Here is a 24511-nt window from a genome sequence, read left to right on the forward strand (position 1 = left end):
TTGCAGTGAGCCAAGAGTGCACCAATGCACTCCAGCCTGGGCAACAGAGCGAGAATCTGTCTCAAAAAAGAAACAAACAAAAACTGGCCGAGATATTACATGCCAGGAAGTGTGAAATGTCTTTCCTCTTGTTTTCAACTTTTCTTTCTTTCAGATGGGAGGAAAATGAGTTCAATCAGAAGACTCCCATGACCCCTTCCAGTGACGCAATCATCTCTTCCAAGAAGCGCAGCTACTTATTTGGGATAAGCGACAACAGACGAGAAACCACAAAGAATCTGCAGACGCGAGACTCCCTGACCTGTGGATACACAGCCATCTCCAATAAGTCTACGTTTAAACTAAAACTTCTCCTGTTGAGCAAGCATAATATGGAATTATGTTAGCAAGACCTTATGCATTCCCACAAATTTTCTCCCAATAAAAAAACTGTTATCAAAGGATTGTCACCCCCGAGACAAGAGTCAATACAGCACTGCAGGGAAAAGGGAGTCCAGACAGCCGTTGGGAGTTGACCTCTGGCCACACGCCTGGGGTCAGTGGAGATCTATGTTGACTTTATCTGTGTGCCCTTTAAGGAGGCCTCCTGCTTAAAATAACTAAGGAGCCACTAAAATGTACTTACTTGTAATGCTGCATTAATGGATTCTTCTACAAAGGCTGAAATTCATGGGCGTTTGCCCTTCACGACTGGAATTTTTACTACAATGAATCTTCTGAATCTTTACTGATTTTGGGTTAACTCTATTTTGGAGAAAGAATGAGTTCTATCCATAGCCTTTATGAGCACTAATTAAAAATCAGTACAGAGAGAATAGTTACATATTTCAAACTAGTCATTAAGAAATAAAAGAATATCCTTGGTATAAGTTGAAAAATTACTAAAGATTCTGTTTCATAAAGTGATAGAATCACAATTTCTCAACATAATTTTCTTAACTTAACATTGTACTTAGTTTTGTTGTGTTTCTGAAATAATTTATTTTCTGATTTCTCCTGAAATCTACTACCTTTTCCAACAACAACAACAAAAATCTAATTTTATTTTGGTTCAGAAAAAGAGCAGCATTTTTACACATATCTATTTTGTTCCTACAGTTCATGATCTGAAGCAGAAGACAGTCCTTCTACACCTTTTTTTTTTTTTTTTTTTTTTTGACGGCGTCTTCTCGCGTTGTCTGGCTGGAGTGCAGTGGTGCGGTCTTGGCTCACCGCTGGCTCCTCCTCCTGGGTTCAAGCAATTCTCCTGCCTCAGCCTCCCGAGTAGCTGGGATTACAGGCGCGCGCCACCATGTCCAGCTAATTTTTGTATTTTTGGTAGAGGCGAGGTTTCACCATGTTGGCCAGGCTAGTCTTGAACTCCCGACTCAAATGATTTGTCTGCCTCAGCCTCCCAAAGTGCTGGGATTATAGGGGTGAGCAATTGCGCCTGGCTGACGATATAATTTAAATAAAAAAATTTTCTTTTCAATGAAGTAATGAAAAAAATTCAAGTCTTTATTTATTAAGCAGGAGTATTTTCTGAATTGTTAACACAGTGCCTGGCAATATTAGATCCTCAACAAGAATTTTTGGTCACGCATGGTGGTTCACACCTGTAATCCTGACACTTTGAGAGGCTCAGGTGGAAGGATGGATTGAGCCCAGGAGTTCAAGACCAGCCTGGGCAATATGGCAAAGCCCTATCTCTACAAAAAAAAAGAAAAAAGAAAAAAGAAAAATTAGCCAGGTGTGGTGGTGCACAACTGTGGTCCCAATTACTTAGGGGGCTCAGGTGGGAGGATCACTTGAGCCCAGGGGGTCAAGGCTACAGTAAGCCATGTGCACCACTGTACTCCAGCCTGAGCAGCAGAGCCAGACCCTGTCTCAAAAAAATAATTAATATTTAAAAAAACAGATGAGTAAAGATGGAGGACAATTAGAAAATAGGAAACAAACAACAAACAATTGCTCAGAAATTAGGCCTTTTCTTTCTGTTTCTTCCCTTTTCTTTGGATGTGAGGGGACAGAATTGTTTATATCAAATGGCCATGTTGATAATTATACAAACATAACTCTAAGATGATGCATGAGGATAAATGGCCCAGTATCAATGTCAAGTGACCAAGGGAAAAGGAGAGAGAGATACACACACACACTATATAATGAAAATAGATTGTGCTGCTACAGTTGGAATTTCTATTTGCTTGACTTAGTAGAGATGGAATCTCCTGGGATTTCTTTGGGGTAGTTGGGAACCTGCACCACTGTGACTGCATTCCTGGTCGGCGGGGATACTCTGGGGTTGATGGTGTGTGCTCTTAGAGTATATTTCTCTCTCGTTGTGGCTGATCAACCCTACGGCGTGGACTCTCTTGAGTGCCTTTTACTGTACGAAAGGACTGAAACGGTGAAGTTCATTCAACTCAGCAACCTTTGCTAACAGCATACGACAAGGACACCCAGGTGACCAGGACCCAGTCCCTGCTAAGAGCTTACTACAAGGACACCCAGGTGACCAGGACCTAGTCCCTGCTTGTGGAGGGGCACACTACATAAAGCAGACCCTTGGGACATTGAGGTCAAAGTCATTCTTTACTTTTCAGTTTTTTTAAAAAAAGTTTTCTTTGTTGTTGTTGTTTTTATTTTTTTTTGAGACGGAGTCTCACTCTGCCGGCCAGGCTGAAGTGCAGTGGCACAATCTTTGCCCACTGCAACCCTGCCTCCCAGCCTCAAGTGATTCTCCTGCTTCAGCCTCCCGAATAGCTGGGATTACAGGCACCCACCACCGTGGCTGGGTAATTTTTGAATTTTTAGTAGAGACGGGGTTTCGCCATGTTGGACAGGCTGGTCTCGAACTCCTGATCTCAGGTGATCCAACCTCCTTGGCCTCCCAAAGTGCTGGGATTATAGGCGTGAGACAACGTGTCCGGCCAAAAAATGTTTTGCTTTCTTTAGTTTTTACATCAAAAGAATGAACAGAATGAATTCCTAACTTACAACTTTCTAAGACGTAAGTCAGGTTCAATTACTATAAAAATTACCACACTGTGTTTGCATATTGTGACAGTACCACACAGCTCAAGCTATACCAATTATTTCAGTGGCCTTGAATGACTGAACAAGTACAATTATTTCTCTTCTTTTGTAAAGAAGACTATACATTTTTTTTGGGGGGTAGAAAGCCTGTTCCTGATTAAATTTCTATTCATTTTCAAAAATTTACTTAAAATATTTTCAACATAGAAGAAAAAAGTCCTCCACTTCTAATACTGCTTCCAGAGGTAACCTCTGCAAATAATTTTTATGTAAACTCACAGGTAATTTTTGATTCCTATATAAGCAATGTGCTTATCTAATGTATATTTCTATAGTTATATACAGAAATTGGATAGTTCTACACGCACAGTTCTGGAGTTTGACTTTTAGAAAGATTAATATTTAAAATCAGTAATTAGGCCAGGCACGGTGGCCCACACTTGTAATCCCCACACTTTTGGGAAGCCACGGTAGGAGGATCGCTTGAGGCCAGGAGTTTGAGACCAGCCTGGGCAACACAGCAAGACCCCGTCTGTACTTAAAAAAAAAAAATCAGTAATTAGGGTAATTTCTAAACAAGGAAAGGCACTGTAGAGAGACAGCGAAGAAGACTTGTGTCACTGGGACATTATTTTTGTAAAGTCAAGGAGCCTGGTCTTTGAAAAATGAGAGATTAAGGGAGTTCTTTTAGAGGGAAAGAAAAATCAGTGTGAAGCAGGAGGCCCTGACTGGCCAGATGGAGACAAAAGAAAATAAGTTCTCCAACTTTCTCGCAGTGCTTTGAGCGTAAGTTTAAGAAATCAGGTATCACAAAGGACTAACAGTTGTAAGTTAAAAGACCAGGATGCATTTGAGAAGTCTTTTCCCAGATAACTGTTTTATCTTTATTTGTTCGAAGGACATCCTCTCCTTGGTTACTCTCACCTGTGGTTACCAGGTTCCTCCTGACCCATGACTGTTGATCAGCTACTTGGTTTCTCAATCACTTACCTGCTTTGTTTTTATTTATTACCAGAAGATACATAAAGCGCCCCCCCATCTCAGGTATTACATTACTTCCATTTCATTCTTCATATTTTCAGACAACGTCCTGCTCCTGTGCCTGGAAGACAGGCGCGCCAGGCTTGGCTGAGTCCTGCAGCCCCAGCCATTTCTCTCCACGGTCCATGGAGTGTTGGCGTCATTCTCAGGCTTGCTGACCCATGTGAGCAGTTCCGGGCCAAATATCCACATCTCGTGAGATGTAGTGTAAGAAAGAATGTCTTCTTTGACAGTACCTTTTTCTTTTGTCTTGATTCTTTTATTTATCTATTTGCAAAGTAATAAATTGGTGCCCTGGCAACTCCAACAGTGACACTTCTGAGGGAGGCATTTAACATGTAGAAAATGTAGCTATAGATGTAGCCAGGCTCAAGGAAGGTTTCTGAGGAAGTGAATTTCTTGTATTTCGGGACCTCATTTATAACTTGTGTTTGTTAAGTTCTGACCATACTCCAGGCACCATACTAAGCACGTTGTATGCACCATATCTCATTTAATCCCGAGAACCCTGCGAGGTCAGGGTTATTGTTATTTACATTATCCTCATTTTGCTGATTAGAAAAATGAGAGATTTCCAAAATGATACAAATACAGTAACTACTCAAGCTTTTTTCTTAAAAATAACAGGCTTGCTACTCTTTCATGGCCAGCTATAAGACACAGATTATTTGTACCTATCTGAAAAGTATAAATAGGTCGCCATTATGCAATGAAGTAACCAATTTAGTCAAAGTAACATATTTAGTCAAAAATTTTTTAAAAATCAATCATAGTTATGTCAGAAATGTGCTTTGGTAATTCTCTAGTGGGTTGGCAAAATCCAATAGAGACAGTTCTAAAACAAGGCCACTATTGATCAAGTAGCTGGTGTCTCTGACACTTACACGCTTCGTATTTATTCATTAACAGATAACAGAAAGGTCATCACTACAAGGGTATAAAATTATTTGTGGCCAGGTGCGGTGGCTCACGCCTGTAATCCCAGCACTTTGGGAGGCCGAGGTAGGCACATCACGAGGTCAAGAAATTAAGACCAAACCCCATCTCTACTAAAAATACACAAATTAGCCAGGCATGGTGGCAGGTGCCTGTAATCCCAGCTACTCGGGAGGCTGAGGCAGGAGAATAGCTTGAACCCGGGAGGCGGAGGTTGCAGTGAGCCGAGATCACGCCATTGCACTCCAGCCTGGGTGACAAGAGTGAGACTTCGTCTCAAAAAAAAAAAAAAAATTATTTGCATTTCATTATTTGTATTTGGAGAGCTATGGAGATTCTTCCCTGCCTTTCCTTATTTAACTGTAATGACCACACCTGAGCCTTTCAACAACCCTGTGAGACAAGTGAGGTGGGAGAGACTTGCCCAGTCCCATCTACAGGTGCAGAAACAGGCTCCGTGCCGTCATGTGAGTTTCCCTGAGCCAGTTAGGAAGGAGAACTGCAAGTGCAAAGGTTCTACTGGAGACCCAAAGTCTGAGGGGTAATGGGAACCAGATGAAGACTTTGAGGTGTGGGGAAAAGCATTATTGGGAGACAGGGGACTCTACCCTATATAAATTGCATCTTGCTGGGTGAGTTACTTCACTGAGCCTTCACTGCTTTTGTTTTTTTGATTGTGATTGCCAAAGGTCAGCCCTGGTTCTTCATCTATAACTACAGCATAACAATATATGATGGAGTCTATTTCAAAATTCAAATGAAATGAAGGACCCTAGTTTAGTGTTTAATACACAGTACCCACTGTTGTTATTTTATTATAGAATTGATAATTGCCTGGATGAAAGGAGAGTTGTAAATTATTTAAGATAGAAATAGGAAAAGATAGCTTAAACAAACAAAAAAACACTTCTATATCTAATTATATATTTATTTTATGGGGAAAAAAAAGGTTTCATTAGTATTATGAGATTGTTCCCTAATTTTTCTGGGTCCACAATTTTACAAGTCACACTTTCTGTAGTTCTTATTTATGGCAATCAAATGTTAAGCTAAACCAATAGCCAAGACCTAAAATATTTAAATGAACAAGGGTAGCTTGATTGAGGTCAGATAAGGCTGTAAGAGAGAAAGTTTCAGAAGCGTGACTATAAACTCAAAACAGGTGTGATTCTAAATGGCCCTTCAGTCTTTAGGAGATGAAAGACTACCAACTCTTATGCAGCCAAAGAAGATGCTGGGAAGAGCAGAAGCACAAGTTCCATTCCTCACGTGTCATGTTCCCACCTAGAGTTTTTGCAACATACTCATTCACCAGCCGTTTGACCCATAGGTGGTACACCGTGACAATCTCCACTAGGTGTGGCAAAACAAATCAATACAATAATATATTTTATTGTTTGGAAACTCAATATTAAGTAATCAAATTCTGGTTTCTGAGAAGCTCTTCCCCTGAAAATCAACTGTGATGTTGTGGGTTGGGTTTTATGTCAAGGTCCTACTGGCAACAGAATCATCATTCTGTAGTCCCTCTAAGGAGAGAGAAGCTGGAGGAGATGGGAAGAGGAGGAAGCAGGAAGGAAGGGGTGGGGAGGATGGACAGTGCTTTCATTTAGCCGATCTGGTGTTTCTCTCCAAGGAGGTTGTTATCAAAGGCGCAGCTGCCCAGACCTTACTGTGCCATTTCATTTAGCGTTTCCCTTTTGCTTTCACCCCTCTCCCTCGCAACTAGACCCTTGCCCCTCCTCACCCTGGGAAAGCTCCTCCCCAGAGATAATAATAAGCTGTGTAGTAGAAAAACATAAGACAGGGAAATTATTATTTCTGAGACAGTCTCTTTCTGTCACCCAGGCTGGGGTGCAGTGGCAAGATCTCAGCTCACTGCAACCTCTGCCTCCCAGGTTCAAGTAATTCTCCTCCCTCAGCCTCCCAGGTAGCTGGGGTTACTGGCATGTGCCACCATGCCTGGCTATCTTTTTTTTTTTTTTTTTTTTTGCAGTTTTAGTAGAGGCAGTGTTTCACCATGTTGGCCAGGCTGGTCTCGAACTCCTGACCTCAGGTGATCCGCCCACCGCAGCCTCCCAAAGTGCTGGGATTACAGGCGTGAGCCACTGCACCCAGCCCAAGTCAGGGAAATTCCATCTATTATTTAAACTTCCCCTTTATGGTTTTCTTGGAACAGTGGCAGAAGAAAAGTTTGGAGAAGGGGGAGTCACCTCATCAGTGCTCATCACTACCCCGAAACTCGGCTGGCCAAGACTGGCTGAACTAGGAAGGAATTCAGGACTACCCTGTGACATAATTAAACTATTTTAAATACCAGAGGCCTACATTGTTCTGTAATGTTTCTTAGGTGATCCAGTCCAGATACCAGCTGAATGCTCAGGACTTCAGACTGGGTCTAGAAGTGGCTTACTGTATATTACAGACTGAACTGCATCCCCTCAAAACCCCTATATTGACATCTTAATCCCCCATTACGACTACAATTGGAGACAGGAGGTCAAGGCTGTAGGGAGCCATGATCCTGCCACTGCACTCCATCCTAGGTGACAGAGCAAGACCCCATCTCAAAACAAAAATAAAAAACAACCCAAAAAGATCATAAGCATGGGGCCCTAATCCAATAGGACTGGTGTCCTTAAAAGAAGAGGAAGAGATCACAGGGATGTTTGTGTACAGAGAAGATGACACAGAGGGAAGACGGCTGTCTGCAAGCCAAGAAGAGAGGCCTCAGTAGAAACCAGCCCTGCCAGCACCTTGATCTTGGTCTTCCAGCCTCCAGAACTGTGAGACAATACAATAAACTTCTGTTGTTGAAGCCACCCAATCTATGGTCTTTTGTTATGGCAGCCCTAGCAGACTAACACACCTTACTTATGTGGATGTTTCCTTTCTTCTATGTATGTTTTCCTCCTACTTTAGCACCTTCAATTCCTGGACTGAAAGACTCCTGACTATGCTACTTGCAAAGGCTTCTAAACACAGAACACTCTTCTTCTAACTGCAAGGGCAGAGGCAGATAACAATGAAAGGACCAGGTGGGCACAGCTGTCCCTCCTTCTCTGCCCTCCCCTGGGTTTCTCCCTCTATCCTCTCCCTGGCTGCCCTGATACCTACAACACTGCTGGGACTCCGTAGCTGCCCTTCTTCCTCTGGATTATGCCACAAGTGCAAGTGGGAGAAAAAAACGTGGACCAAACATCCTCAAATCGTTCACGAATCACTTTTTCTTTCTGTTTCTCATAAGCACATACATATTATATTAAAAATACAGAGAAACACTATGAGACCAATATGATTTTTTTTTTTCTTTTTTGGGACAGAGTCTCACTTGTTGTCCAGGCTGGAATGCAATGGCGCAATCTCGGCTCACTGCAATCTCCACCTCCCAGGTTCAAGCAATTCTCCTGCCTTAGCCTTCCAAGTGGCGGGGATTTACGGATGTGCACTACCATGCCCAGCTTTTTTTTTTTTTTTGTATTTTAAGTAGAGATGGGGTTTCACCATGTTGGCCAGGCTGGTCTTGAACTCCCGACCTCAGGTGAGCCACCCACCTCGGCTCCCCAAAGTCCTGGGATTACAGGTGTGAGCCACCACACCTGGCCTAATTTCTTTTTTTTAAATTTAATTTTTACCAAAGTAAATCGTATGCTGGCTTAAGAGATCACACTGCTCTTCAGGGCTTACTATACAACATGACTATTCCCATGGCCGGGCGCGGTGGCTCACGCCTGTAATCCCAGCACTCTGGGAGGCCGAGGCGGGCAGATCACCTGAGGTCGGGAGTTCAAGATCAGCCTGACCAACACGGTGAAACCCCATCTCTACTAAAAATACAAAATCAGTCGGGCGTGGTGGTGGGCGCCTGTAATCCCAGCTACTTGGGAGGCTGAGGCAGAAGAATTGCTTGAATCCAGGAGGTGGAGGTTTCAGTGAGCCGAGATCATGCCATTGCACTCCAGGGCAATAAGAATGAAACTCCGTCTCAAAAAAACAAAACAAAACAAACAAACAAAAAAACCTGTTCCCTGCCTGCCACTGCCCTGCCCCCACTGGCATTCCCGCTCCTGAAAGGCAACCACTGTCAACACTCAGTGGTATCTTTTTGCCTTTCGCTGCTGTTCTGGTCTTGCCGTTCAGATGTTACCCACTGGATTTCTAATGTCAACAATGGGGACTTCGCTCCTTCATATCCTACTACCCCTGCTCCCCACCCCCTCCAGCTCCCAAATATCGAGCTGTCATGACTTTTGATTAGATCAGGATTTATCAGAGCTATGTAACCGTTCACAGCAAGGCCATCTGATTTATTGATTACACTCCTGTTCTGCAGCTTGTTTCTGCTGGAGTCTTGTATCTTTGTTTGCTCAGCTTTCTATGGAGCTGTCAATCACATACCACCACACTGGCTGAACCGTAAGTCAGCTTTCAGTATGTTCACTTATAGGCTCAGTCTTTCACGGAGCCATCCTCCTGGCACCCTGTGTCCCGCAGGCCTACTGAACAAAACGTTTAGTGGGCTCTTTCTTGACCATAGTCCTGGGGATTCCCTGCACCTCTGCACTGTGGTAGTTTCCATTCCTGGAGCCACACTGTGGTGGCGACTCCCAGTGAGTCCCTCCCTGAGTGCAGGTGAGACCTGTGACTTGCTTCTCACCAGCAGAATATGGCACAAGTGATGGGACACACTCCATCTTAGCAGATTCTAGAGAAAACCCACCCCCCCTTGCTGGCTTTCAAGAAATAAGCTGCCATGTTGCCAGTGGACGAGGCAGAAGGTCTCATGGCAAAAACCCACATGGCCTCTGGGACCTGGATGTGGCCTCCAGCTGACAGTCAGCAAAAAGCTGGGCCCTCAGTCCTACAACTCCAAGGAATGGAATTCTGCCAAATGAGCTTTGATGAGGAACCCAGTCCTCAGATGAGACAATTTTCACAGTCTGAAGCAGAGAACCCAGCTAAGCTGACCCAGAGAAATGGAAGATAACACATGTGAGTTGTTTTAAGCCACTAAATGTGTCTCATTTGTTATGCAGTCTGAAGCAGAGAACCCAGCTAAGCTGACCCAGAGAAATGGAAGATAATACATGTGAGTTGTTTTAAGCCACTAAATGTGTCTCATTTGTTATGCAGCAGAGAAAAGAGAAAATCAATATTCTTCCGTGGTTTACTTGCTCATTAACTTGCAATCCTCCTACCTCATCCTCCCGAGTGAGTGGCTAGGACTACAGGCCACCACACCCATCTAATTTTCTTCTTTTTTTTTTTGTAGACATGGGGTCTCCGTATGTTGCCCAGGCTGGGCTCAAGCAATCCTCCTGCCTTGCTTGCTCATTTGAGTGAAATACTCCTCTAGTGGCTTCTTGAGAAAAAGGGCGCTGCGGGTAGATTTTTCTAAAATGTCTGGCTTTGTCATTCTTATCACACTTTATGAACAGTTTAGCTGGGTATATTCTTTTCCTTAAATTTTGAAGATATTGCTCCATTGTAATCTAGCCTCCAGTATTCCTGTTTTGTTTTTTGATAACTTTTACTGTTTTTTTTTTCTTTTGAGGCACAGTTTCACTCTGCCACCCAGGCTGGAGTATAGTGGCATGATCTTGGCTCACTGCAACCTCTACCTCCCAAGTTCAAGCAATTCTCACGCCTCAGCTTCTCGAGTAGCTAGGATTACAGGCGTGTGCCACCAGCCCAAGAGAAAAACCATCCCCCTTGCTGACTTTTAAGAAATAAGCTATTTTTGTACTATTAATAGAGATGGGGTTTCATCAGGTTGACCAGGCTGGTCTTGAACTCCTGACCTCAGGTGATCCACCTGCCTTGGCCTCCCAAAGTGCTGGGATTACAGGTGTGAGTCACCACACACAGCCCAGTATTACTGTTGCAAAGTCTGATGCCATTCGGGTTCCAGATCATTTGCATGTTTCTTTTTCCCCACCTTTGAAAGCTTTTAGTGTCCTCTTTTTGACTCTACTGTTCTTTTTACTATTATGATGAAGTGCGTTGGTGTGAGTCTGTATATTTATTTTGCTGACCCTTTTGATTTGGGAGTCCTTCAGTTCTAGGAGAGAAAATTTCGGGCAGAAGGCTGAGGATTATTTCTCTGCTAATTTCTTCCCTTCTGGTTTCTTCTGTCTTATTGGAATTCCCATTATTTAGATGTTAGGTCTCCTGGACTGACTCTCTAATGTTTGAAACTTTTTCCTCATTTTTCTACTTTTCACAACTTTATTTTGGATAAAATTGTATTATTTAACACTTTTATTGAGGCAAATGACATTCAATAAACTGTACATGTCAAAGTGTAAAGCTTACTGTATGTTATTACAAAAAAGCTGCTATGAACATTCATGCACGGATCTTTATATGGACATACACTGCATTTCTCCTGGGTAAATATTTAGAAATAGAATGTCTTGACCATAGGGCAGGTACACTTTAACTTTTTTAGAAATGACCCCAAATTGTTTTCCAAGGGGTTGGTGCTGTTATATATTCCTATCAGCAGTGTATGAGGGTTCCAGTTATTCCACATCCTTGCCAACATTTGGTATGGTTGGTCTTTTTTTTTTTTTTTTTGAGACAGAGTATTACTCTGTCACCCAGGCTGGAGTGCAGTGGTACAATCTTGGCTTACTGCAACCTCTGTTTCCTGGGTTCAAGCAATTCTCGGGCCTCAGCCTCCCGAGTAGCTGGGATTACAGGCGTGTGCCACCACGCTTGATTAATTTTTTGTATTTTTAGTAGAGTTGGGGTTTCACCATGTTGCCCAGACTGGTCTTGAACTCCTGACCTCAAGCGATCCACCTGCCTCAGCCTCCCAAAGTGCTGTGATTACAGCTGTGAGCCACCGCGCCTGGCCCAATATTTTTTTTCCTTTGGGACAGGGTCTTGCTCTGTCTTGCAGGCTGGAGTACAGTGGTGCAATCACAGCTTACTATAGCCTTGACCTCCTGGGCTTGAGCAACCCTCCCACCTCATCCTCCCGAGTGAGCAGCTAGGACTACAGGCCACCACAACTGGCTCATTTTCTTTTCCTTTTTTCGTAGACACAGAGTCTCCCTGTGTTGCCCAGGCTGGGCTCAAGCAATCCTCCTGCCTCTGCCTGCCAAAGTGTTGGGATTACAGGCATGAGCCACTATGCTCAGCTGGTCAATCTTTTTAATTGTAGACATTCTAATAGCTGTGTAGTGGTATTCACTGTGGTTTAAATTTCCATTTCCCTAATGCCTGTGATGGTAAGCATATTTTCATGTATTTTCTTGGGTGAAATGTGTGTTCAAATCTTTCAGTCATCTTTTTTTTTTTTTTTTTTTTTGAGACTGAGTCTGGCTCTGTCGCCCAGGCTGGAGTGCAGTGGCCGGATCTCAGCTCACTGCAAGCTCCACCTCCCGGGTTTACGCCATTCTCCTGCCTAGGCCTCCGGAGAAGCTGGGACCACAGGCGCCCGCCACCTCGCCCGGCTAGATTTTTGTATTTTTTAGTAGAGACGGGGTTTCACCGTGTTAGCCAGGATGGTCTCGATCTCCTGACCTAGTGATCCGCCCGTCTCAGCCTCCCAAAGTGCTGGGATTACAGGCTTGAGCCACCGCGCCCGGCTCAGTCATCTTTTAAAAGGGTTATTTTCTCATTGAGTTTTGAGTTTTAATATTCCATATACAAATCCTTATATCAAATAGATAACTTGCAAATATTTTCTCCCACTCTCTAGCTTATTTCCAAATATTTGGAGTGTTTCCAGATGTCTTTCAGTGTTGATTTCTAATTTAATCCCACTGTGGTTAGAGAACATATTTTGTACGATTTGAACCCTTACAAGTTTATTAAGACATTTTGTGACTCAGAATATGGTCTATTCTGGCAAATGTTCTGTGTACATTTGAAAAAAAAATGTGTAATCTGCTGTTGTTGGGGGGAGTCAAGATGAATTGCAGCTTTGTTGAAGTCTTCTAAATCCTTATTGATTTTTACTCTACTTGTTCTGAGAGGGGTTTAAAAAATTCCGACTATATTTGTGGATTTTCTATTTTTCCCTGTAATTTTATCTTTGTTTTTCTTCATTTATGTTGATGCTCTGTTATTATATGCTTAAACACTTAGAACTGCTATGTCCTGTACATGAAATGGTCCCTTTGTCATAATGAAACAACCTTCTTTTATATCCTTGGTACTACTCTTTGCTGTAGTTCTACTTTGATACTGATACACCAATCCAATTTTCTTTTGATTAGTATTAGCACTTTTCCATCCTTTTACCTTTAACCTACTTATGTCTTTATATTTAAACGGGTTTCTTGTTGACAATAATAGTCGGCTCTTGCACTTTTAGCCAATCTGACATTCTTGCATTTTAGTGTATTTAGAATATTTATAGTGTGATTATCGACATAGTTGAGTTTAAATCTACTATTTTGCCATTCTTTTTCTTCTTGTCCTATCTGGTCTTTGTTCCTTTTCCCCTTTTCTGCTTTCTTTGGATTAGTTTTAATGATTTCATTTCATCTACTTTGACGGAGTCTCGCTCTGTAGCCCAGGCTGGAGTGCAGTGGCCAGATCTCAGCTCACTGCAAGCTCCGCCTCCCGGGTTTACGCCATTCTCCTGCCTCAGCCTTCCCGAGTAGCTGGGACTACAAGCGCCCGCCACCGCGCCCGGCTAGTTTTTTTTTGTATTTTTTAGTAGAGACGGGGTTTCACCGTGTTCGCCAGGATGGTCTCGATCTCCTGACCTCGTGATCCGCCCGTCTCGGCCTCCCAAAGTGCTGGGATTACAGGCTTGAGCCACCGCGCCCGGCCTGGATTAGTTTTAATGATTTCATTTTATCTACTTTGTAGACAACTATATATTAACTTTGTGGACTATAACAAGGTTACAATTCTTAACTATAACTTTGTTGAATGACTGAAATGGTTACCTTACATTTATAGCACAGTCCTGTGTTGCTTAAAGACAGGGGTATATTCTGAGAAATGCATCATTGGGTGATTCTGTCACTGTGTGAACATCATAGAGTGTACTTGCAAACCTAGATGGAATAGCCTCCTACACACCTAGGCCGTATGGTACAGCCTACTGCACCTAGGCTACAAGCCTGCAGAGCATGTTATTGTTCTGAATACTGTAGTTGGATGTAACAGAATGGTAAGTATTTATACATCTAAACATACAATAGAAAGGGTACAGTAAAACATACAGTATTATAATCTGATGGAACTGCTGTTGTATACAGAGTTTGTTTTTGACCAAAACGTCATTATGCAGCACATGGCTGTATATACATTTCACTTTGCACAGTCTACCTTCACATATAATTATACTACTACATCACATATAGTTATACCACTTCACACAGAATCTAAGAATTTTACAGAAGCATGCTTCCATTTCTCTCCTCTTACACTTTCTGTTATTGTTGCCATATATTTAGCTTCCACATGTTATAAACGCTATACTACATGTCTATTATTTTTGCTTTATGCAGTAATTACGGTACACAGTAATAGCTTTTAAGATAAACAGTAAGAACAAGTCTTTCTATCCATGTGGTTACTATTTTTGGGGTTCTTCATTCCTTTGGGTAGTTTCAGGTTTCCAACTGGTGTCATTTTCTTTCTGCCAGCAGGCTTTCTGTAACATTTTTTGTACTTCAGGTGAGCTAGGGATGAATTTTTTCAGCTTCTACTTGTCTAAAATAGTCTTTCTTTCAGCTTTGTTTTGGAAAGATATTTTAACTAGGTAAAAAACTCTAGGCTGTGAATTTTCTTTCACTGCTTTAAAAATATTGACCCGCCGCCTTCTAGTGTGTCTTGTTTCCAATGAGAAATCAGCAGCCAATTTATCTTTGTTCTTCTCTATGTAATGTGTCATTGATCTTCTCTTTTTAAAATGATTTTCTCATTTTTTGAATGTACGAGTTTGTAGTTTCTATCAAATTTGAAAACGTTTTGCCCATTATTTCTTCAAATATTTTCCGGTTCCTTTTTTCCACTCCTGCGGGACTCTAGTTTTACGTATTTTTGGCTACTTCAAATGATCCCAAAGCTCAGGGTGCTCTCTGGATTCTTCTCAGCCTTTTTCGGTTTCATTTCAGGTAGTTTCTACTGCATGTCTTTAAGTTAACTAGGCTTTTCTTTTGCCATGTCTAATCTGCCATTAATTAAGAGTATTTTTTATCATTTCAGGCACTGCAGTTTTCACCTCTTCAGTTTATGTCTTTGTTACATCTTTTTTTGTCTCTATTTAATATGTTAAATCCTTCTTCTAGTTTCTTAAACATATAAACTACAGTCACAACAACTATTTTAATGTCCATGTCTACAAATTCTATCATCGGTGTAATGGGTTAGTTTTGATGGACTTCTCTCATTTTAGGTGGTATTTTCCTAGATCTTTGCATGCTTGCTAATTTTGGATTGGATGTCTGGCAAGACCCTTCTTAGTGTTCTAACCAGTGCCCCTGCATTCAGAGGTTTTCACTCTAGCTGTCGGAAACAGGCACCTCTTCTTGGCTATTGTGTGGGAGGCAGGCACTGTTCCCCTTTCTTTCGGGTGATCCTTTCTCTGGTGATGGGTAGTTTTCTCATGTACACACTTTGATCAGTACGCACTTGCATACTCAAGGAGGACGCTGTACATCTGCAAAGCTCTCTCTATGCAGTTCTCTCCTCTCCGGTCCTCCACCTCTGCAAACTAGCTGCCTTGATTTCCCTTGATGTATTCCCAGCTCTGTCTTCAACTCAGGGAGACAGTTGAGCTCTTTCTCCTGGGTTCCTTAGCTCTACACAGTAGCCCGGGAACTTTTTCTAGATAAGGACAATTACAGGACTCACTTTTTGGTTCCCAATTTCTCAGGGCCACTGTTTTTTGCTGCCTGGTGTCCAATGCCCTGAGTGATGTATTTTTCATATACTTTGTCCAGTTTTTTACTTGTTTCAAGTGGGAGGGTAAAGTAAGTCCCTGTTACTCTACCTCCTCTAGAATGCAGTGTGCTTTCAACATAACATTATATTTCAATGGGTGAGACAACATTGGTACTCTATTTTTTATTTTTGAGACGGAGTATCTCTCTGTCATCCAGGCTGGAGTGCAGAGGAGTCACAATCTCTGCTCACTGCAACCTCCATTCACTGCAACCTCTGTCTCCTGGGTTCAAGTGATCCACCTGCCTCAGCCTCCCAAGTTGCTGGGATTATAGATATGCGCCATCATGCCTGGCTAAGTTTTGCATTTTTGGTGGAGATGGTGTTTCACCATGTAGCTCATGCTGGTGTCGAACTCCTGGACTCAAGTGATTGCTGCCTTGGCCTCCCAAAGTACTGGGATTACAGGCGTGAGGCACCACGCCTGGCCATGATGTGTACTTTTAACATAACATTATGTATCAATGGGTGAGATAATACTGTCTTATAAACATAAGTGTGAATTTTATAGGCTATGAAGATTTTTTTGGTTATTATTCAACTGTATCTAATTAAAGTATAACATTATGAGAAGCATTATATGATTACATATAATGACAGAATTCAATTTTCAACTAAGTACTTCAAGAATAAAATTAATAAATAAAGTCCAATGACACGGTACAATGAGCTTAAAATGAAATTGCTTTCTAAATCTAGAGCCAAAATTTCATTCATTTACTAATGTCTAAAATAAATACAAGAAAAGTAATATTTTTTTGGTATGAAAAGGTCTGCAGTCTTTAAAAGGGGCCATAAAAAATTCTGTACTTAAAATATCGCTTAATATTTACAATGTTTCCAAAGAAAGCTATCTGTAGAAAAGAACAGGAAATAAGGCAACACACATTTTCTATTTAGGTTTATAAATTGAGCAACAACAATAATAATAAAAAAAAGAGGATTCTTTAGTTACTGCTCCGTTATCTGTCTTTTCCAAACAAAACAAGTCCGTTGTCTCTGAACTTTTAATTTTTGGGCAAGTCAGCAACTTATTTCCTTGCTTTGCTACTGACACGAGTGGCCAGAACCATCTGAAGTTCAACGTGCTTCCCTGTGCTGCCCTCTCAGTGACCCTGGTGAATGAAAGCTTCCTATGATGGCACATTCTCAAATAAGTATGTGGTTTAGGCATCTGACAAGCGTCTGAGCAATTCTCTTGCATGTTGAAGTAGAGCGGTACAATCAGCCCATTAGTTATTTTTCTCACAGAAATCAAGCCAACAAAGCCTCATTTTAAAAGTACATAAAACACAAATGATCAATGTAGACGCACTTTATAACAGAAAACAGTTCTGCAGCACCCCTTATATCCTGGCTTATTAGGGTGGTATCCAATTTTGACCAAAATTTCACTTTCACTTCTTCTCCTTCTTTCTATCTCCACCCCCCACAACCATTGTACCAATTGTGATGTAATTTTCTATAAACTTAAAGTAAGTCTGGAGCTTACACAAAAGTTTAACCTCAAGCACATACACCTACTAGACTTGGTAGGATTACAAACAACATTTACTTCATTTGCTGCTGTGTTTTAGAGTTGATGCAAAGTGACCTGGAGCAGGGCTTAGAATTTCCTAAATAAATGGACTGGCTGGCAGCTTCCAAACTAGTTGCTTCTCCTCCCCGTAGGCAGAGGGGATTTCCACAGGGAAAGAAAGAGGGTTGGGTATCTGCTTTAGGGAATGGCATGCCTGGCGCTTTTCATCTGATTCCCACCAGTACTTGGGGATACTGGGAAAATCGTTCCCAATGAGGAAAAGGTTAGGGATTCCTGAGATGGTTTTGTATGTTTATTTTATTACCCAAACATTACACAAAACTCTTTTCTTCTAGATCAGGGGTTGGCAAACGAAGACCCACACAGCAAATCTGGCCAGCTGCTTATTTTTATGAAGTTTTAGTGGAACACAGCCACAGGGTCATTCATTTATATATTGAGTATGGCTGTCTTTGTACTATAAAGGCAGAGTTGAGTGGTTAGGACAGAGACCGTGTGGTCTGCAAGGCCTGATATATCTACTATCTAGTCCATTAAAGAAATGTTTGTTGACCTGTGTTCTCAAAGACAAGGTCACAAAAGCGTTTACTAAAAACCAAAAGGCTTGAAGAACTTGAGAAGAATGTGGATATTTTACAACTTTCCCTAAAGACAACAAAAACTAAACAGTAAAGTGTAGATGGCAACTGAAAGAGAGAGGCTGGTTGGTGATGGTGTCCGAATCTAGAGTAGATTTATACATTTTCCAAAAGTGGAAGGTCAGATATCAACCTGGTGTGGTTTCAGTATTTTTGGGGGCTTCTAATGGAGAGCAACTCTCAGGTTGAAAGTTATTTAAACATAAATTATAGTACTTTATAGTATTTTAACTTAGAATCTACTTTGTGGATTATCATTTGCCAAACATAATTTATAAAATCTAATTTGCAGATCCTAAATAGAAGTTATATGCGGAATCTAATTCTCCATGATCAGAAAAACAACCGAGTTCTTGCAGACGTGATGTATCTTGCACCAAAGGGCATGCACAACTGTGTGGTCCACTTGGGCCAGAGGTGGTATGTGTCAATCGAAACTTAAAAAAAAACACACCTTGCTGATGCAGAGTCAACACAGGTCCTCTGTGTCAACATAAAAGCAGCACGTACTCATCGACGTCTAAGAGGTAGCATTTTAGTGTGTGCTGAAATAGAAACACATAGCTTCTATGGCATGTTCGGTGTCTCACTGGGATTTGTTGAGGGATCTATAACCTGAGAACTCTGAAATGGTGGCTGGGGTGATCGAGCACTTGGACCTGGCTCTCTGTCACCTGGAGTTGTCTGGCAAGTAGCCCCAAAGGTACCGCTGAGCTCTGAGATGAGGGTCACCAGAGAGCTCCCACCAGGGAAGTGATCCGTGGACAGGCTGGTAAACAGAACCAAGGACACCTGATGATAACCACAGAAACACCAAGGCAAGCGGGAAGAAGGAGCGTTGCCACAGCAACATGGTTTAGCTAATAATGCAATGGGAGCACTTTCTTCTGATGAAAGTCAAAGTATATCCAGCAGGGAGGACTGCAATAAGAAAATAACACAGTCAGAAATTTGGTCAAGGGTAAGGAGGGGTGAAGAGGAAATTCACTCTATGGATTCTGTATTTACTTTTTGCCATGATCAGCCAGCATCCAGAGGTCCTCTCGCCCACTGAGCTATCAAGAGGCTACCTCCCTTGTTTTTAACAATACCTTACCCTTCCTGGCTGTACAACCTGGAGGATTAGGGGCTCCCTATGAGAGACAGACAGACAGGCAGAGAGAGAGAGAGAGAGAGAGAGAAGATAGTTTTGGGCCTTATGACTGTGGTCACTTTCGAATGAAGTCGTGGTTAAAAAATCATGAGGTTGCGGTGGCTGCACTTATGATATAAAAAAAGTACTCACTGCATTCCATCCCTCTTGCCCCCTGGACCTGCCTTCCCCAGGCTCCCAGTCTGAATTCCTCATCTTTCACCAAGACTGCTCCAAATTATGATTGATGTGAGGACTGCCATAAAACGATACCATAGTTTTAGCTCTTTCCAAAAATGTAATGAAACCGGGCAAACTGGCACTAGTCTATAGAAAAGGAATCAAAGTGGGATCCCATGATCAATGCTTCCAAGAAATTGAGCCAAGTTCAAAAGAAGTCAGGCTGTACACGAGTACTGCTACTATTTTTGGGATATTGATGAGTCCTCCAATGAATATGTCATTGCTGACTGTGCTGAATGTCAGAAAAATGGTAAAGTTTGTGCCTACCGAAGAAAGCGCTGAAATTTACTAGCTTTCAAATACTCTCAAGTTTAACTGTCTCAAGTTATAAGTAAATGATTTTTAAGTTAAAAAACTTATGCAATTCATATCAAGAAGTTTCTAATAAATTAGCTTTTGAAAAGTAACTGGGCTATGTATACTCAGAATATTTACAGAGTCTCCTGAGATTAGTGGATGGAAACATTAAAAGCCTGAAAAAGTACTGAAAAAAAGAACAAAGGTCAGAGAGTCGGCTGGAAAGCATATGGACGTTGTAATTGAACCCTCGGTTCAAGCAGAATCTGACCCACAGCAGCTACTTGGAGCTATGAGGAAATGCCTCAGCATTTGAAAGATTTGGCAGCGTTATTAACTATGTCCAAGAACAAAAAGTGAAAAACGATACTGGAAAATCCTGAGGTGTCTCCATCTCCATTACTGATAAGATCTTGGCTCAAGTTCCTCTTAATGGGTCACCAGACAAAAGGCTTCAGGCCCGCAAAATCACAATGCAGCTATTCCACTGCAGTGTGGTCAGGCGGGCATGCCCTTGTTGCTACAGATAGGACCAGCAGAAACTTTTCTTTGTCATCTTTAGACTGAATCAAAACACACTGCTGTGATCAGATCTGCATTCTAGCTGTTACTTTGCTTTGTTTACCCAGAAGTCTCCTCCATTGCCAATGGCGTGAATCAGAATTGTGTTATCTGTTTGGCATTACTCATCTCTTTCATGTAGCCGTGCCTGAGAATAAATTTGTTATTCAAATGCTACTTTCAAGTCCTCTTGCTTTTCCCTTAGAGCCTCACTAAAAATCACAAATGTGCAATCAAGAATAACCACCCTCTGTTTACATGCACCAGAGTCCACATGTGAGACACACCAGAGTTTATTTGGCTGGTGTCCCCATGACATCGGCAGGGGAAGAAAATAAGAATTAATGGCAATGCCAAGCTGGCGGGCTGCCACCATGTTTCAATTCCTGGAGAAGAATGAACCATACAGCGAGGCAGGGTCACTGGGGTGGAGAAACGTCACTCTCTGGGTAGAGGAGATACACATTTGTATACATGGTTACCCATCTACATTTATGTTTAACACACAATCTTGTTTCTGGCACCTACTACTCATGAACGGAACACAAATTGCAATTTAAAAAAACGATTAGCTGGCCACAGTGGCTCATGCCTGTAATCCCAGCACTTTGGGAAGCCAAGGCACGTGGATCACTTGAGGCCAGGAGTTCGAGACCAGCCTGGCCAACATGATGAAGCCCAGTCTCTACTAAAAATACAAAAATTATCTGGGTGTGGTGGCGCACACCTGGAATCTCAACTACGCAGGAGGCTGAGGCGCAAGAATTGCTTGAACGTGGGAGGTGGAAGCTGCAGTGAGCTGAGATTGCACCACTGTACTTCGGCCTGGGTAACAGAGCCAGACTCTGTCTAAATAAATAAATAAATAAATAAATAGATTAAATAATCTGTGATGTTTTTAACTGGTCAAACTAATATAACCTGATTTTATAATAATCAAATTGATGGCCGGGAGTAGTGGCTCATGAGGTCAGGAGTTCAAGACCAGCCTGACCAACATGGTGAAACCCCGTTTCTACTAAAAATACAAAAATTAGCCAGGTGTGGTGGTGCATACCTATAATCACAACTACTCAGGAGGCGGAGGCAGGAGAATCCCTTAAACCCGGGAGGCAGAGGTTGCAGTGAGCCATGATCGCAACACTGTACTCCAGCCTGGGCTACAGAACGAGACTCTGTCTCAAAAAAAAAAAGAAAAAAAAGAAAAGAAAAATCAAATTAATACATTTTTACACTTACTAATATGGACTACAGAGACCTACAAACTGCTTTAATGAGCTGAATATGAAAGGAAAACGATGAATAACTCTAGGAATTTGTGGGAATAAGATGACAGCTTATCCTTGACAGGACGCAGGTTGGGGGTTTCTAAAGCATCAGGGAAAGGATGGCTCTTTGGAAGAACAAACAATAGACTAAAGGGCACTTTTCCTGTGGTTCTTTTTTTTTGAGACGGAGTCTTGCTCTGTCATTCAGGCTGGAGTGCAGTGGCGTGACCTCAGCTCACTTTCAACCTCTGCCTCCCGGGTTCACGCCATTCTTCTGCCTCAGCCTCCTGAGTAGCTGGGACTACAGGTACCTGCCACCACGCCAGGCTAATTTTTTTGTATTTTTAGTAGAGACAGGGTTTCATGGTGTTAGCCAGGATGGTCTCGCTCTCCTGACTTGTGATCCGCCCACCCTGGCCTCACAAAGTGCTGGGATTACAGGCATGAGCCACCGCACCCGGCCTCCTGTGGATCTTTGAAGGCCAAAACATTGTTTTTAAAAGCCCAAAGCTGTTCAACGTTTGTGAGCATGGAGACCACTTTTGATGAAGAAAATTAATTCCCATGGGGGCAGAATCCTATCAACATGAAAATACATAATGAGAAGGAGCTACTATAAATTTAGTTATGCTTCTAAATAACTTTGTATTTCATGGACTCCAACATACACCTGCAATTAAAGGAACTGAAGAGTAGTTTTTGCCTGTGGGAGACATTTGGTTCTTCCACTCTACAGGCCAGGTATGGTCTGAGCAGTGGCCCCTGGCGTCTGGCTTGATCAGCACTCCTGTCCTGGTCTCGTGGTCACGGCAGCCACCGCATGTAGTGCAGGTGGGTGTGCTCTTGCCCTGTGCACAGGATGGGCATGTATGGCCACCCCTGGCTAGGCACAGTGGTGGATTAGGATGGGGCACAGGAGGCCAAGAGAGCCTGGCAGGGGATTCCTGAATACTGCTGTGCAGATGGTGGGAGAGAAAAGGTTCCTCTTCCTCTGGAAAGGGAGTTTTGAGTATGAAGCAGACCACATTGTGAATGGAAGGCCTCACTCCCAGGGGGGCAGGGCTGAGGAACGCAGCACAAATGCCAGAAGCCTGGATCCAGCTGTGGCTAAGGCCAGATGTGGCCTCGCACTTTTCTGTTATCTGGGTCAACCCATCCCCTCTTTTTGAATAAGCTCGAGTTGAGTTTCTCTTACTTGCAGCCACAACCACAAGAGAGTTCTGACAAACACAGCGAGCATAAGGCCCCATTGTTTGGAGAAGAGGAAGAGGCCAGAGGAACAGTGAGAGGGAGCCTGGGGCAGGGGAGTCAGGATGACCTGAGTCCCTGCCAGGCCTTCCCTTTGGATAGGAAAGATGGTCAGCATTGCTATGATCACCCACTCACTTGAAAAATGCCCTCTTTGCTAACATGCCCCCAGCTGTCAGACTGGAGTGGCATTCCAGATATTCCTAAATTAAATGTCATCACCAGGCACAAAACTACAGAGATGTACAGAAGGTCATTTAAGAATAGTGACCAGGCACAGTGGCTCACACCTGTAATCCCAGCACTTTGGGAGGCCGAGGCGGGCAGATCACCTAAAGTCAAGAGTTCGAGACCAGCCAGGCCAACATGGTGAAACCTCATCTCTACTAAAAATACAAACAAATTAGCTGGGCATACTGGTGCGCTTGTAGTCCCACCTACTTGGGGAGGCTGAGGCAGGAGAATCACTTGAACCCAGGAGGTAGAGGTTGCAGTGATCCAAGATCACGCCACTGCACTCCAGCCTGGGCGACAGAGGGAGATTCCATCTCAAAAACAAACAAACAAACAAAAAACCAGAATAGTAACACATTTTAAGATTAGCAAACACTTGCTACCTTGAAAAGTTATAAGCTATGAGTTAGTTGAATATTTTAAGTTTTTTTGGAACAATAGTGAATATTAAACCAATCTTTAGTAAGTTGTGGGACAATTATTTCTAACAAGTTAAAAATAATTTAACACTGGCTGGGCACAGCGGCTCATGCCTATAATTCCAGCACTTTGGGAGGCTGAGGCAGGTGGATCACAAGGTCAGGAGTTCAAGACCAGGCTGGCCAAGATGGTGAAACCCAGTCTCTACTAAAAATACAAAACATTAGCTGGATGCAGTAGCAGGGACCTGTAATCCCAGCTACTTGGGAGGCTGAGGCAGGAGAATCACTTGAATCCAGGGGGCGGAGGTTGCAATAAGCCGAGATCACAACACTGTACTCCAGCCTGGGCGACAGAGTGACTCCATCTCAAATAATAATAATAATAATTTAATGCTTCAAGAGTATTTATCAGGAATTAAAAATGGCATAAAAGCAAAACATTTTAGATTTATGACATACACAGTACATTTTTTGGAAGCAAGCTGTATAAGTGAAATCAGAGATTATAAAGAGACAACTCTTCAAATCGACTATTTTTGCCAAGTATTGGCCGATTTTCATGCTTCGATTCTCCAGAACTTTAAAATAGCATATTTTAAAAGACAATTTGATTTTGCATTTTGAGAAGCTCTCAATCTGTGAGTTCATCCAGGAGTGGCCTGGCCCCAGTAGAAAGATTCATGGCAAAGATATACTGAATGTCTTTTAAAATTCTAAGTAGCATGTGCTGAAAATAAACACCTCCGGAAATGCTCATAACTTCCTGCAGCAACTATAATATTATACTCTGCTTTATTCAAATCTGAAAAAAAAAACCCGAAAGACAAATTCACGTCTTTGATTTTAAAGGTATATTTTCAAACACTTCATTAACTTCCAACATGAGGCCAGTTACTTGTTCCTTTCCTATTCTTGACGTTTGGATGTTTAATTATTTAATTCTTACATTCCCTTAACAGTCCAAATACATTTGCATAAGTTTGCAATCGTATCAGATGGAAGGCTTCACGAATGTG

The 24511-nt window shown here is 42.3% G+C and overlaps 1 protein-coding gene across 8 annotated transcripts in view; it reads right to left on the reverse strand.

The window, feature by feature from the left end:
- Positions 1–24511, reverse strand: part of MTHFD1L (methylenetetrahydrofolate dehydrogenase (NADP+ dependent) 1 like) — a 233814-nt gene that overhangs the window by 11821 nt on the left and 197482 nt on the right. Inside the window, exon 27 of one of the 8 annotated variants that reach the window (XR_003119016.1) lies at positions 19376–19478. The exons of the other annotated variants lie outside the window; for them this stretch is intronic. The gene's annotated coding sequence lies outside the window, so the exon portion shown is untranslated. The remainder of the gene's footprint in view (positions 1–19375; positions 19479–24511) is intronic. 8 annotated transcript variants of the gene reach the window in all.

This window comes from Theropithecus gelada, chromosome 4 (genome assembly GCF_003255815.1).
Source record: "Theropithecus gelada isolate Dixy chromosome 4, Tgel_1.0, whole genome shotgun sequence".
Lineage (NCBI taxonomy): Eukaryota > Metazoa > Chordata > Mammalia > Primates > Cercopithecidae > Theropithecus > Theropithecus gelada.